The sequence below is a fragment of the Pelodiscus sinensis genome, chromosome 1 (assembly GCF_049634645.1).
Source record: "Pelodiscus sinensis isolate JC-2024 chromosome 1, ASM4963464v1, whole genome shotgun sequence".
In the NCBI taxonomy this organism is placed as follows: Eukaryota; Metazoa; Chordata; order Testudines; family Trionychidae; genus Pelodiscus; species Pelodiscus sinensis.
Genome location: NC_134711.1, coordinates 256,708,094 through 256,724,552, shown reverse-complemented (window position 1 = coordinate 256,724,552; position 16,459 = coordinate 256,708,094). Strand labels below are relative to the sequence as shown.

Below are 16,459 nucleotides of genomic sequence, written 5' to 3'. Positions count from 1 at the left end.
CTAAACTGCATGGCACACTGCATGGCACACTGCTTCACAAGCGATTAATTAGCCCTGCCCAGTCAGAGGCTCAGGACTCAGGATTCCATGAAGGGAACGGACTGACTGGGCAGGGCTGATTAATCACCTGTAAAGCTGTGCTGCTGCTGAGCTTCATTTTCTTTCTCAAGGCCCCCAATCACTTCTACCATAATACCTGCAGTAAATTATTAATTCATGATGACTAGGCAGCAGAGATTTGTTATCAAAACCATTAATTTCTCTTGTTTATTTATGTCTTTAAAAAACTCCCTAAAAACGTAACTATTGTGCATGCAGCTAGTGTACTTACTGTAATTTTGTCTTCGCTGTTCCTTCTTGTACTGTTCCACAAATTTGTTGTAACTTATCTAGAGATAGATTGTGAAGTTGTTTGTGTGGATTCTGTGTCTGACTATGTGTTTGTATAGGGTTCAGGATAATACATATTTGGTGCTATTATAATACAGGTAAATTATCACCATATTCGTACATAATACACTCGTAAAAATGACACTTCCATTTTTCTATCATGAAAATTTGAATATACTAGAACTGGGAAATTTTTAGATTAGGCTTAAGGCCCAGGATCTAAAGCTGATTCAAAGATAAACCTCCCTGTGATTTAGTGGTAGCCGAGGAGCTTTCATGACTGAATTTCAGCTCTAAGATACAGGATTCTTCCACAATGTTATTCTTGAGTGAGATCTCCGCAATCTTGAATTCTGGAGTAAACTTCATCAAGTTTTTTCGCATGTGAGACTTTCCCTCTTGGGTTGAAATCCTCCAAGAATGAACATTTTTTTACAGGATTTTAGCTGTAGTGAAAGAGGAACTAAGGGTATGTCTAGACTACATGCTTCTGTCACCAGAGGCATGTAAATTAGACTACCCGACATAATCAATGAAGCGGGGATTTAAATATCCTCCGCTTCATTAAAATAAAAATGGCCGCCGTGCTGTGCTGGCTCAGCTGATCATCGGCACAACACGGAAGTCAAGACACGGATTGGTCCGCGAGGAAAGCCTTTGTCGACCGATCCTGTAAACCATGTATCACAAGGCATTGACTATCTTGGGTAGTCTAATTTACATGCCTCTGGCGACGGAGGCATATAGTCTAGACATACCCTAAAAGAGGCTTCTTCTGCTTGTAATGACTATTTACAAATACTGACACTGGAATCCAAAGCCCTTTTCTGTCAAAATTGTAGTAGTTTTCATTGAAGTTCAAGGTTTGGGCTTTATCTGATAAACAGGAAACATGTTATTCAAATCTACATTTTAATATTTCTCCTTGCTAATCTGTAAGGGTTAATGGGTCTAGTTCAAAGTCCATTGATTATTTGAATTGCCTTGAGAAGACTCTGGATTGGACCCTTCTGCCTCAGATCCCCTTTTCCTTATTTTTTTATTATGTATGGAAGCCTTTGTGTACAACTATAATTCAGTATTTGACTAGTTTTCCTCCTTGTATGATGATAAACGGTAAGGGGAGAAATGCGCTGAAGCACAACTGTTTGTTTAGTCATTCTCACGTTGCATAAATAGTAATTTAGATTGCCTAGTGACTTCAACTAAAACCAAATCTGTATGATTAGAGAGTATTGCAGGATGGTGATTGCCAGCTGGATAAATCATTCAACATATGGAAAACATGTAGTTCAAAGTTCACTAAGCACTGTCTTTCTGGCATTTTTACCTTTCTTTGCTAAGAATTATGAAGGTCATTCTGACTGGCCAGGTAGGCATACTAAGATTCATATCTTTAATACCATTCTGGTTTTGTTTACATCTCTTTTTAACAACTTCATTTTGGGTATCTATTTTAATGAAAATTCTTGTATCTTGCTTTCCTTTTCCTTTCAGTAAATGATGACACACTATACTATGTACAACTTTAAACTATCAGTCGTGTATTTTATTCTTCTTCTTGTAATGATGTTACTTTTATCTGCATTCTAAGGATACTATCCTGCAACCATTGCCCACATGAGTTATCCTTACTCATACAAATAATGTCTATAGCTTCAGTGGTGCTACTTAACTGAGAAAATGTGTAGAGTCAACCCCTACATTTTCTGTCAGTTAATATACTTTGAGACAGCACTGGGTGAGATTTCCTAAGTGCCTCAATGACTTTAGTGTAATAATTGTAATAGCCCTTGAGATCCATAAACAAAACTCTAATTCTGCACACCTTACATTGGTATTTCACTAGTAGTCCCAGGATTTTAGGTAAAATACTCATTCATACAGGCTATTTGTGTTAAAATGTTTTGCCCCCATTCTTTGGGGCTCACTCCTTTGTTTCCACTGTAAATTAAAAATACTTTGTTTTAAGAGGGCTTATTGGTTAGTATATCACTGGGCACAAGTCCATAGGGGAGGAAAGCACCTGTGCAAATACTTTGTATAACTGGAGCTGTAGGCCGAAATTGGGCAAATCCAACTCCTGGTCATTAGTGTTGTCTGAAGACTAATTATTATTTTAATCACAATTTAGCTACAGATTTTAATTAGCAATAGAAATCATTTTATCTATTTAGAAGAGTATTTGGGTAGTAACAAAAGTGAAATTGAGAATTTTATTGAAATGTAGATATATCAAAATGAGGAGTAATCCTTATGGCATGAAGAGCTATAACATTTCCTTCTGTCATTCAAAAAAGGAGCAGAAGCAATAACCAAAGATTGCATATCTCCTTTGCAAATAATGGGAGAAAGGTTTGTTAAAGATTTCAATATATTTCACAGGCCAGCTACTGCACTGCTTTTTCACCCTAGAAAAGAAGAGTAGTTGGTATTGAGGAGGGTTATAGGTAGGGCCAGTAAAACCTCCATTTGGTTGAAATCTTCAGGAAAACATAAGACTTTCTGACATTCCATTTTCAACTTGGCAATTTCCTTCACCAGTGAACTCATTTCAGATTCCTTTTCATCCCTTATAGCCAATCATTTCTGTGTTGCATTGCCATTGGCTAACTATTTGTCAAGTAAGTCCTTCTACTTGCTCTGTAGTCACTTAAAAGTATAGAGTGGCAGTTATACTTGGAATTTATAAGTTGCAGCTGTACATTCTGGCTGTGCAGTTGATTTTGGAACTATGAAAATACAGGGAATGTGCCTGTCTACAACCTTTTCTGGGTTTTTTTCCTCTCCTCTGTGTTCTTCGGTGTGGTCTGAATTAAAATGAGCAAATGAAAGCAGTTGAGTATCTGTTCATTAGAGAATAGTGATAGAAATGTAGCCATGTTAGTCTGGTGTAGCTGAAACAAAATACAGGACTATGTAGCACTTTGAAGACTAACAAGATGGTTTACTAGATGATGAGCTTTCGTGGGCCAGACCCACTTCCTCAGATCAAATAGTGGAAGAAAATAGTCACAGCCATATATACCAAAGGATACAATTTAAAAAAAAAATGAACACATATGAAAAGGACAAATCACATTTCAGAACAGAAGGGGAATGAAGCGGGGGGAGGGAAGGAAGGTGAATGCCAGTGAGTTAATGATATTAGAGGTGGGGAAGGGTAGATGTCTGTGAGTTAATAGTATTAGAGGTGATAATTGGGGAAGCTATCTTTGTAATGGGTAAGATAGCTGGAGTCTCTGTTAAGTCCCCTGCGGAGAGTGTCGAATTTTAGCATGAATGCAAGTTCAAAGGATTCCCTTTCAAGTGCAGATTTGAATGTCTTCTGAAGTAGGATACAGGTTAGCAGGTCATTGAGACAGTGTCCTTTCTGGTTGAAATGACAAGCAACTGTTTTTTCTTTGTGATCCTGTCTAATGTCTGTTTTGTGGGCATTGATTCTTTGGCGAAGTGTCTGAGACGTTTGTCCAATGTACATAGCAGACAGACACTTTCGGCACATGATAGCATAGATTATATTTCTGGAGGCGCAGGAATATGTATTCTTGATCTTCATAACTCACTTGGTTAGGCCCAATAATGGTGTCAGCAGAGTGAATATGTGGACAAAGCTGGCAGCGGGGTTTGTTGCAAGGGAAAGTACCAGGGTTGGTATTAGTGTGGTATGTCCTGTGGTTGTTGGTAAGAATCATCTTGAGGTTAGGTGGTTGTCTATAGGAGACTATGGGTCTGTCTCCCAGAGCTTCTTGGAGTTTAGTGTCCTGTTCCAGTATAGGTTGTAATCTATTGATAATGTGTTGGACAGGTTTAAGTTGGGAGCTGTAGGTGATGACAAGTGGTGTCCTATTGTTGGTTTTCTTGGGTCTGTCTTGTAGTAGATGGTTTCTAGGTATTCGTTTGGCTCTTTCAATTTGCTTTTTTATTTCTCCGGGTGGGTAGTTGAGGTTTAAAAATGCTTGGTAGAGATCCTGAAGTTTCTGGTCTCTGTCTGTGGGATTAGAGCAGATGCGGTTGTATCGAAGGGCTTGGCTATAGATGATGGATTGTATGGAGTGTGCTGGATGGGAGCTGGAAGCATGTAGGTAACTGTATGAGTCAGTGGGTTTTCTGTAGAGGGTGGTGTCTAATTTTCCATTGTTGATTTGTACTGTGGTGTCCAGGAAATGGATCTCTCGTGTGGAATGGTCCAGGCTGAGGTTAATGGTGGCGTGTAGGTTGTTGAAATCTCTGTGGATTATCTCCAGTGTTTCTTGGCCATGCGTCCAGATCATAAAGATGTCATCGATGTAGCGTAAGTAGAGAAGGGGTAAAAGGGGACGGGAGTTGAGGAAACGTTGTTCTAGGTCAGCCATAAAGATATTAGCATACTGTGGGGCCATGCGTGTACCCATGGCTGTGCCACTGATCTGGAGGTATAAGTTGTTCTCAAACTGGAAATAATTGTGGGTGAGAACGAAGTTACATAGGTCTGCTACCAGGTTAGCAGTGGTGTCCTCTGGGATAGTGTTTCTAATAGCTTGTAATCCGTCTTCATGTGGGATGTTGGTGTATAGTGCTTCTACATCCATGGTGGCAAGGATGGTGTTATTGCGGAGGTTATCGATGTTTTGTAGTTTCCTTAGGAAGGCAGTAGTGTCTCGGAGATAGCTGGGGGTGTTGGTTGCGTAGGGTTTGAGGAGAGAGTCTACATAGCTGGATAGCTGTTCATTAGAGAGAAATCAAGCAAATTATTCTGGATTGTATTGGATCAAATGATTCCAATTTACTAAATCAGCATTTCCTGAAATTAGACCTCAGAAGTTTATGGTTGAGGATAAGTGTCTGAGGTTATGTCTAGACTACAGGGTTGGGGTTTTTTTATGAAAGAGCAAACACACGCTTTCAGGGAGCCCTGTATACCTCATTTCACGAGGCATAAGGGCTCTCCCAAAAGAGGCTTTTCTGCTATTTGGCCCTGTCTAGATGGGGCCAAACGGTGGAAAAGCCACTTCCGGAAAAAAAAAGCAGAGCGCATTTTGCATAGCTTTTTCCACAAAAACACTGCAGTCTAGACCTAGCCTGAGGACTGATTAAGGTGACTAGAAAAAATAAAACTAAGGGAAAAGGAAGAAATTCAGACATGGCATCCCAAGAGTAAAGATTACATCAAAGGAGCTGTCTATTTTAAACCCAAAAGGGTTTCACTGTATATTTTTGGTAGAATGTACTACTACAAAAATAAAGTTACCTATTCATAAAATCTCATACTCCCTTTGGCCAATCCTAGAGCTTATATGGTTGCATGTTACTTTGTTAATACATTTTGTGTTGTAAATGACAGCTTTTAGTTTCCATTAAGATATCATATTTCATATTTTAAAGTATTTGACAGACTTGATAACAAACTGGAAAAAGGGAGGATATGAACCATGTGATGCCTGTTCAGTTATGGGACACTTGACTAATGATGACATATGTCACAGACCGTGTCAGGTTAATAAGAAAAGATGTCTGTATCTCTAGCTCTTATAAAGGTTTTTTTCTTTAGTGTTTTAGATGAATTCTAGGAGGGTTCAGCAGATAAAGATTTTGACCAATTAAGAGAGAATGATCTGCTCTGTTGCCTATTTGAAAAGACGGACACTAAGACAAGTGTCCTAAGCAAGGCTCAGACTGAAAAGTTTCCATGAAAGAGTATCCCTCAGTTCAAAACTAGTTCAACCCTGACAACTGGAGCTGGATAAAAATGCAAATATTAATCCCGCAGGAAATACTAATATTTTGAAATTTATTTTGATTTTGCATTAGCACAAAATGTTGAAATAACAAAAGGTTGCATAAAACTGAATGCCTAAAAAATTGTTTTATTTCTACATTCCTGAAACAGAATGTTTCCTTTTGGTTTGGGTAACCATATCAAATAATGCGTTTTGACTCTGTTTTAACTTGAAACTTCACCTGCCTGTTCTCTGTTTGGGCTTTATAGAGAACCAGTGTCTCATTTTTTTCTGTTTTTCTCTATGGACAGGCTCCCTAGCCAGACTTTCTTCCATGGTACACCATGTTTGTTGGTCATGGGACTCATATGGTGTATTCTGACAGTTCAACCAAAGAGAAGATATGATTCATCTTGAGAGATGTAGCCCAGTTGGGAACTCAGCCCACAGGAGAGAATGGGGATATGTGGAATGGCAGCTCAGATGGATGCAGAGAATGGACAACTGAGCCTAAGCAAAATGCTTTTATTAAATTTAACAAAAATGAAAAGTTTTAATTTGGGTCAGCTTGACCGCATGAAATCTTTCATTCCAAATTTCTTAATGAAAAACTAAAAAAAGTTTGCCTGAAGAAAAATTCACTTTTATGGAAATGCCTACCATGTTGGGGAAAAAAATGTAGATATAAATTTCCTAACCAGCTTTACCGGAATATTGTGCATTGCTCTAAAAATGGAGGCAGAACTTTCTCTTTTCACCACTCATGTGGCCAAATAATCTCCAACTTCTGAACTGTCCCTCTGCACCATCTTCTCAACCTTCTTCTCCCACAATATACCTTGCAAAGGGCCTCAAAAGACAACCCTTCTATTCAACCTTCAGTTCTCTTCTCTCTCTAGATTTGAGTACCACTTGCTTGCTCCCATGCACATTCCCTGGGCTCATCCCCATTTTTTTCCTTCAACTCTCTAGGCCATGCCTATGTCAATATTCTGCCAAGTGGAGTCAGCAGCAGCAAGGGCTGTGCTTAATGACTTATGATTTATCTTAAAACAGAAAATAGAACCGGCTTGAACTTCCACCCAGTAATCTAGGAAAATTGAACATATCTTGAGTACCTGTAAGACGCAATGCATCCCCTCCTGCAAATACAAGGGGACACAACTAAATAAAACTTTCATTAAAAAGGGAAAATGGGACCCAAACTTATTTTGGGAAGACACCACAACCAGAAATGAATAGCATGTGACTTCATGCAAAGTCAGCTCCTCAGTGTGTTGGGCAGTGTCCATTGCCTCAATCTTTTTCACTTTATGGCATGAAAGTCCAATGAATTAGTGTCCCTTCACACACCAATCACTTTTTATTTCACAGCACCCCACTCACATATGGTGGTCCTTCGTAAGTGAAGACTCTGAGATACAGGGTGTAGGTTTCACTTCCTATCCCTTGGTGTGGAAATTGAGTAATGTATTTGCTGCTGCTGTTTCTGCTACTTAATCACAGCTGCTTCTGTCTCTCTCTTGCCACCATCATCTCTTTCTACCAATGCACCATGCTACTTCTGCTGCCAGTAGCGGGAGGTCTGAGACTATCTGATCAGTGATTTCAGTAGGTGATGAGGAACCTCACTGCCAGTCCAGTTCCAGTTTTTAAGTCTCAGCTTGACAAAGCCCTAGTGGGTTGATTTAGTTGGGATTGGTCCTACCTTGGGCAAGGAGCTGGACTTGATGACCTCCTGAGATCTCTTCCAGCTAAATGATTCTATGCTACCTATCATTCTTTCTACACAAGCTCTGAGTCTTGTGTAACAGTGAGGATAGCTCCAGGAATTACCAGCTGGAAGCAAGGTTCTTAACTAATTCTAATCAGATGAGCTGTCACTTATCACTTGAGAGAGTAAGATCAAATGGGGTCTAAGAGCCTGTCTACACTGCCACTTAAGTCAGTTACATTTCTCAAAGTATGAAAAAGACACTTTTCCTAGTGACAAAACTTACATTGACTTAAAGCCATGTCTATATCATGCTATGTCAGCAGGAGACTGTCAGCCGACGGTCAGGGCAGTGTGTGTGTGTATGTTTCCGAGAAAAGGTTTAACGTCCGTGCCTTTACTGCTAGGACCAGGGTCCCATCGCAGAGGGTGGCCAGCAGGCCAACAGACGCCCCATTATATAGGAAGAGCTTATTACATCTTAGATTTCAGCTGCTAGAATTTCATAATTCCTTCGCAGCGGGCAGCCTTGAGGAAAGACTGAAAGATGCCCCAGTGGGTCTTGTCACCTGGGAGTGACACAGATCCAAACGCCCAAGCTCTTCCTATAACTGTCCCTTTAGACCGGCTGAAGTTCTTTTAAATTGTGCTTGGTTCTGTTACAGCAACTGAAGGAGTCAGGTTAAAGCTTAAACAGTTACAGGTTTATTGAGGAAGCTTATAAATCATATGGTTGCAATGGCTATTGTTCTATTTCTTAACTATTAGCAAAATATAGGTCTTAAAAATGGTTACAAAGAAGATAAAGATAGAAAAATAGAAATAATGGTACCAAGTAACAGCTTACTCTTTCTATGTGTACACTTAAGACAGAGGACCACATCCAGGTACCATTTTTACCCCCTTCTGTGCCTCTCGACTCCAGCATGTCAGGCCAGGGCCGGTCCCTCAATTCCTAGGAAAGACGAAAATACGAGGTGGGCGTCCCCATAGAACCTCGGGAGGTCAAACACCTAACCCGACCAGCAGGTAGAGGGTAGAATGACACTCAAAGTGAGTGTGTGCTGGGCCCATCTTTTATAATCATGGGGTCACGTATTTCTCTTTCTTATCTTAATGCCAATTGATGCTGGTCTGTCTGCTGTGAGACCAGTTCTTACAAGGGAGTTGTGAACTTAATTTACACTTGTAAGAGAGAATTGAGATGATTAAATTTTGAAGTACTGGACATTGTTTTCTCAGTGGGAAATTCCTCTTCCTGGGACTGTGTGTTCGAATCAACATAGGTGCCAGCCGCAGCCTCGAGGCCAGCTTATTGACTTAACTGCTCTCTATCCACATATCTGTGTTTCAGCTTCTCAGGATCAGATGAGCCAGCATAGACTATGCTGATATTATTGCTCCTTCTCTGTCCTGTATGCTTCAGAGAGGCAAATAAGATGGATAATATGGAGGCAGGCTGTCTGGCCACATTCCACCCCCTGATACGACACACCACATCCCAGGAATGCAAGATGGTGGCTTGCCAGTGCCTCTTGCCCACCTTGGAGGAATTTAAAAGTACCCAATGGCCTGATTAGAGGGTTTAGGATCTAGGAATTGACTAGGGACCTTTCCTGGTGCTGTGTATCAAATGTGCACACAAGAGATAGCTACATTATCTAGGCATTGCACAATACATAGGGTTATGCAGAAAAGGAGTACAACAATCAAAACAATTAAAACAGTGATCATAATAGAGTGTAGGAAAGGAGTTAAGGAAAGTTTTAGCTGTTGGGCTAACCAATTTAGCCATGAGTTATTTACATTCTTAGTTACAGCATGTCTTATCCCATACCGTTCGTTGCCACTTCCCTTGCCTCCCCCCAAAGTTATTTTGAGGACTGCGGTAGTCGCTGTCATTGAACCATACCAGTCCCCATCTGAAGATGTCACTCTTGTTTCACCAGTCATTTGGGCTGAGAGGGACAAACTCGATTCCCAGTCCAGTGGAGGAGTCAAGTAAGGTGTTCTGGTACAGCAGTAGCAGTTGGGATGAGGAAGAGGACCATGGCGAGTTGGAATGCCATGTCTCATTTCAATAGTCTGTAACTAATAACAGTGGTTGCAAGCGCTACAACAGCAAGTGGTGTGTATATATATATATACAAAAGTTCATGGTGGTTTCCCGGATCCACACCAGCATTGGGAGGGATCCATCCCACTGGAGCACTGTTCAGGGATATTGCCTCAGTTTCCTGTGATAAAACATAAGGTTTGCCGGTCTTGGATACAATCCAAGCCTCAGTAATGGTTATTGGTGTTCCAGACTCCTTTTCCCTTGTAGGAGTGCAGTGAATGGATTTGTGTTCCCAAACTGGGGTGTTGGGACAGGGCTATTAAGCGGTTTAGTCCCATGACTGTAAACAACCCTGTTGCCACTGGGGTTGAGTAAGCAAAACCAATTCCTGAAACAATTTCCACTCCAGTTAAAACATACTTCCACCCTTGCTTACTGGTGGGTAGTGTACCAATATAAACTACTTGCCAGGTTGCCCATAGTGCTTTTCCATCTCTTAGTCTGGCAAACCATTGCCCTTCTGCTATATGTTTCCTGAGTTCAGCACATAGGGTGCAAGCTTGTACCAGATCTTTGGCTTGTTTGTGGGTGATAGGCCACCCCCTGGCATGTGCCTGCCGCACCAGCTCATCGCTTTCTGTGTGTCCCAAGGTTTCATGTAGCCAAATGTACAGGCGTTCCCAATCCACCTGGGCAGCAAAAATTTGTATTGCTGCATCTGCTAGGTTATTTAACTGTGCAGCTAGAGTATTATTCTTTTGGACACATGACTTATGCTTAAGGCATGTGGGGTTGCATGCTGGTATATCCATTTCCAATATTCCAATCTCCAAACAGGCTTTCCTATTTCCCAGTTATTATTCTTCCAATTAGTTATCCACTGGGTGGCTCCAGCCCATACAGCGTAGGAGTTAGTGTAGATGGTACTGGCCCCTGCCTCACAAGCTAATTGATTGCTGCCAGCTCTGCAAACTGAGCTGTTCCTTCTATGTTTGTGGTCAGGGGTGCAGCAGATATGTCTGCTGAGACAGCAACAGCCTTCCCTGTCCACTTTCCTTTGAAATAGCCAGGCAGCCTGTATTCACATATAATGTTGAATTTAAAAGCAAGCCAAAAGTGTTATCAACTCAGCCTTGAAAGAGACAGTTAAGTTTCAAAGCTTGAGTTTCTAAACTAATAATTTGGTTTCTAGAAAGTTAAATGTCCTTAAAAGTTGAATGCCCAACAGAAGCACTAACTAATTTGTGCCTTGTCTGTTTGCAATTTTAAGCAAGAGGACATTATCCAAAACAAAATAAAACTAGTCAATTTGAAATCCACAAAATAGAGTTACAATATATAGAGCTCATTCTTTTATGCAGTTAGCCAATTAAGTTTCAGTAGAATCCCTAATTTTCCTTTGCAGATTTAACAAAGGTGTTCATAGACAAAATGTTTACATTTGATTGTTTCTTTGCATAGATGGTTTGCACATTGTTAAGAGGCTGCAAAGAAACAAGGTGTCATTTCTAAAACAAGATTTCCCTTCACCTATTACAACCACCACTTAGTTCCTTCCACACTCCCATGGAGTCCACCTTTTATCTTCACATTCCCTCAAATCACTTGCTTTGTCCTTTCAAAGAAAATGTTTCTCATTCCTAAGTAACTTTCCAATGTCTGCTCTACTTTCCTTATTCCTGCTAAATGACTTTTCCCAATGACACAGGTTTGTCTACTATTAATTTGGTAAGGAGGGTGAGCTTGTTCACTAAGCCTCATACCTCCTGGTCCTTTTCTTAAACATATTCCTGAGGGAGGAAAAACAAAAAATAAATCTGAGTTGCTTTAACTCTCAGCACCCATCCTTAAGGGAATCTAGCTTTGTCTGGGTACTGAGGGACATGCATTTCTACCTCTCTAAGTCTGCAGCAGAGGTATCAGCCAATTTTGAAGAACACCGCTTTACAGGTTTTCCACAGAAGACAAAAGCTGCAGCTGTTTCCCTCTCCTTTGAAGTTGAGGGTTTACATATACACAAGCAGTTAGCCAATTTGTTTTGTAGGTCTGAAATTGTATGGATAGCAATTAACACTTGATCAGACCAAGGGCTATGCCCGAATCTTTGCAAGATTTTGTTCAAAAGGGGTAACATCTTTTACAAATGCCAATTGTCTCAGTCTTCTCTCTGCCTTCTTAAAAGACTGCTTACATTTAAACTTTTCCTAGTATACCCAACCTCCTATTGGGACTAAAATAGCAATACCAATACCTCCTTTTTTTTTCTTTTTTTTTTTTCTGGAGGGTTACAATTTGAACTTTCTGATCTCAGCTAGTCTGCAAAGCTTCTTTGTGCTGCCAGCTAGGGCATTTACATCACAAAGGAAATCACAACCTGTTGTGGCTCTTGGAGCTTTCACAGCATTTTAGTTTGTTTGCAGTTTTTCTTTGCTCATTCTATAGTTTACAGGAAAATGTGCAATCTTTGTTTACAACACTACTTAGCCACATTAAACTTTGCATATAGTGTAACTCTTTCTTTATGCTTACAGTTTTCCTGTACCTTCATTAAACAACTTGGACTAAAATGGTCTTACTGAAAGTAAACCAAACCAATCTGTTTTAAACCTACAAACAAGATTACTGGACCTTAAAACTTCATTTATTTACACTATATATATATATCTACACACAGATACACATACATTCTCTCTGAACCTTTCTTACACTATTTCTACATAGCTGTACAACAATTACATTCCCTTTTTATTCAATGGGGTAGTTCAGTTCCAATAGAACCCCCTCTCTTTAGAGTTCTTTTAGCAGTCTCTCTAATCAAATGTACAGATTTGAATCAAATTTGCCTGGATTATTTACAGACATTCCTTTGGAAAAAGGGCCCATTTTTCCTTCAGAATGACTGTAAAGAAACCACAATTTTCTATCTACACCATTTTAGCATTTGCACAACTGCATTTGCTCTCCATTCTCTGCAGAGTTTAAATTCTCTGTTTCTCTTTTCTTAAAACACTTTCTTATCTCTAAAATAAAACTGGCTTTGTTTCAGATATTACTCTTGTAAGTATGTTTAAGGATTTAGATTTCCAGTACTTACAGCATTTTTCTCAGTTCTACCACAAGGCTTTCAATCTTATCTGTTACCTGCCTGCTTGTCTGGGCCTGATCCTGTTTTCCTTTCTGCCTGCTTGTCTGGGCCTGATCCTGTTTTCCTTGCTAAATGGAAAGTGGCTCCTTTCCACAGACTCAGGCTTTGTCCCATTCTTTAGCTTGCAGGCAGTTCTATACTTACAGAACTGCACCCACAAATCCTCAGGATTTCCCCAATCCTTTCCTAACATTTCTCTATCCAATTTTGGGTTGCCCCAACCTTCCTGGGCAAACCCTTTCCCTATACCACTAAAATCCATGTCTATCATGACAGGCTTCATGTTGCTGTATGTGAACCAATAGCACAATCCTGCCGACTACGCCAATTCTGTCAGCCGACGGTCAGGGCAGTGTGTGTGTGTATGTTTCCGAGAAAAGGTTTAACGTCCGTGCCTTTACTGCTAGGACCAGGGTCCCATCGCAGAGGGTGGCCAGCAGGCCAACAGACGCCCCATTATATAGGAAGAGCTTATTACATCTTAGATTTCAGCTGCTAGAATTTCATAATTCCTTCGCAGCGGGCAGCCTTGAGGAAAGACTGAAAGATGCCCCAGTGGGTCTTGTCACCTGGGAGTGACACAGATCCAAACGCCCAAGCTCTTCCTATAACTGTCCCTTTAGACCGGCTGAAGTTCTTTTAAATTGTGCTTGGTTCTGTTACAGCAACTGAAGGAGTCAGGTTAAAGCTTAAACAGTTACAGGTTTATTGAGGAAGCTTATAAATCATATGGTTGCAATGGCTATTGTTCTATTTCTTAACTATTAGCAAAATATAGGTCTTAAAAATGGTTACAAAGAAGATAAAGATAGAAAAATAGAAATAATGGTACCAAGTAACAGCTTACTCTTTCTATGTGTACACTTAAGACAGAGGACCACATCCAGGTACCATTTTTACCCCCTTCTGTGCCTCTCGACTCCAGCATGTCAGGCCAGGGCCGGTCCCTCAATTCCTAGGAAAGACGAAAATACGAGGTGGGCGTCCCCATAGAACCTCGGGAAAATACGAGGTGGGCGTCCCCATAGAACCTCGGGAGGTCAAACACCTAACCCGACCAGCAGGTAGAGGGTAGAATGACACTCAAAGTGAGTGTGTGCTGGGCCCATCTTTTATAATCATGGGGTCACGTATTTCTCTTTCTTATCTTAATGCCAATTGATGCTGGTCTGTCTGCTGTGAGACCAGTTCTTACAAGGGAGTTGTGAACTTAATTTACACTTGTAAGAGAGAATTGAGATGATTAAATTTTGAAGTACTGGACATTGTTTTCTCAGTGGGAAATTCCTCTTCCTGGGACTGTGTGTTCGAATCAACATAGGTGCCAGCCGCAGCCTCGAGGCCAGCTTATTGACTTAACTGCTCTCTATCCACATATCTGTGTTTCAGCTTCTCAGGATCAGATGAGCCAGCATAGACTATGCTGATATTATTGCTCCTTCTCTGTCCTGTATGCTTCAGAGAGGCAAATAAGATGGATAATATGGAGGCAGGCTGTCTGGCCACAGAGACAAACACCCATTGGCATAGCTTCCAATTGAAGTTGAGTGTTATATTGATTATTGACATAAGCTGCATCACTGTAGGTGTAGACAGATCCTTAAAGAGTCAGTTTCCAGTTATCACCTCCATAAACAGACCACTTCCCAAAAGTGTTAGCATATCTATATACACTGAGTATGGAAGGTCTAATTTGATTTTGCTAAACATTGCACTATTCAAGTTCTACCTCAGGCTGAGATGAAATTAAAAAGGGTGAATTGAAATGGCCTCAATAACAATAACAACAAAATGAAATCACCTATTAAGATACAGCCATAAGGATTTAGGCATTGTGAAACTGAGTTTTGTAATGGCTACATTTTAGGCACCTTGAAAATCATTGGAATCCACAAAGCCTGAGCTAAACGCCTCCTACAATGATTAGGTAGAGAGAGTCACCTGAGAATGAAATCTGCAAAAGCCAGCATGACAGAGGAGGAGCTGCATAAACTAAGGAGATATGGGTGTCCTAAGTTCCATGCATCTTGTGAAGCTTAAAACCAAAGAGTATGTTTACATTATAACAGTATAGCATTGTGCTACAGATGTGCCTCTGTAATGTTGCAGTGGAGGCATTTTATACACCAATGGAAAGGGATTTATTTGTCTATAGATGCAAGTAATCTACACAACTATGATGTTGGGAGATCCCTCGTCCAATTTTAACTCTCTGCTGTATGAGGAATAAAAAGGTTCAAACAGGGGTTTGCCACCTTTCAGGAGAGTGCCCTGACTACTGACCTCTGGGTTCCAAAGTGGACACATCTCTGATACATGGTGTATTATGATGGTGGTGATAAATTGAAAAATGTGCAAATTAGAGAATGTAATGCCTCCTTTTGTTGGATAGAATTGAAATTCTGAATTTTATGTTTTGCTTGTTCATTCAAAGACTATCAGCATAGCCCAGAGTCAGAGATGTGTGCTCCTTATCTTCTCACTTCTAGGTTTTTTTACAAGCAAACACAGAAACAAATTCAATTAATTTTTTTTTCTTGGCTATTGATCAAAGTGGACAACCACATAGCTTCAAACTACAACTTACTTGTGAGGTAAGATAGTATGTTTTCTGCAAGATCTGCTTCATTCTCTTAAATCCAAGCAAACGGATATATGTTTTAATTTTAATTTAGCTCAGAGTAAACGAGGTGAAATAGTATCCTGTATAAATTATAGATGGTCTTTGTCTTTACTCCACAAATATTTCTCTGGTACTGTATATTATTTTTATTTTGGAAATTAGTGCGGCCCGCATTAAACCAATCAGTATATAAAGTCTTCACACAACATCCACATTCCGGTCACAACACTGACCAGCTGGTTGTGTGCATTTTGCTGCTTTATCCACCTGGGAAAACCTCTGAATAAATCAATAGCTGTTTTTTCAGCCAAGTATTCTTTAGCGGCTTTAGATTGTTTAAATGTGATGGTGGTTTTTCATTAAGTGGGTGGCTACAGCTGAGATATAGTAAGTCACACTATTTGGAGAATAAACAATACTGTGGACTCTTTTAAGATGGTGTGCTATCCTGCAGGGGATGCAAGGCATAGCTTATGTGGACTAATCAAGACATAGCACAGATCTATTGTTTTGATACTGCTCTCTCCCCCACTGTTTGAGCACTTCAGCTGATAGCAGGCATCTAGTTCTCTTTGCAGCTCCTGTGGAGCTCAGATCCATGGGCTAGCAGCAGAATTTTGAAAGTTCAATAGCCTTCGCAGAAACTATTTGTTTCTGATAACTTTCCTCTCCCTATAAAAAATGGCAACACTGTGTCAGCCTAAATGAGTGAACAGACCAAAGCTCTTAGAAATCTATTGATAAAAGAGCAGACTTGAATAGAAATTACAAATGTAGTCTTTCCTTGTGCAGCTGTAATTCTAGACATTAGACTCATAGGCTGTGTCTA

At 40.2% G+C, this 16,459-nt stretch overlaps 1 long non-coding RNA gene across 1 annotated transcript; it reads right to left on the bottom strand.

Annotated features, from left to right (window-relative positions):
- Positions 1-12,282: 12,282 nt before the first annotated feature.
- LOC142826456 (uncharacterized) lies at positions 12,283-14,500 on the bottom strand. Its single transcript, XR_012900582.1, has 2 exons — positions 14,039-14,500; positions 12,283-14,003 (listed from the first exon to the last, which is right to left on the bottom strand). It is a non-coding gene; the product is annotated as an uncharacterized LOC142826456 (long non-coding RNA).
- Between the last annotated feature and the right edge of the window lie 1,959 nt (positions 14,501-16,459).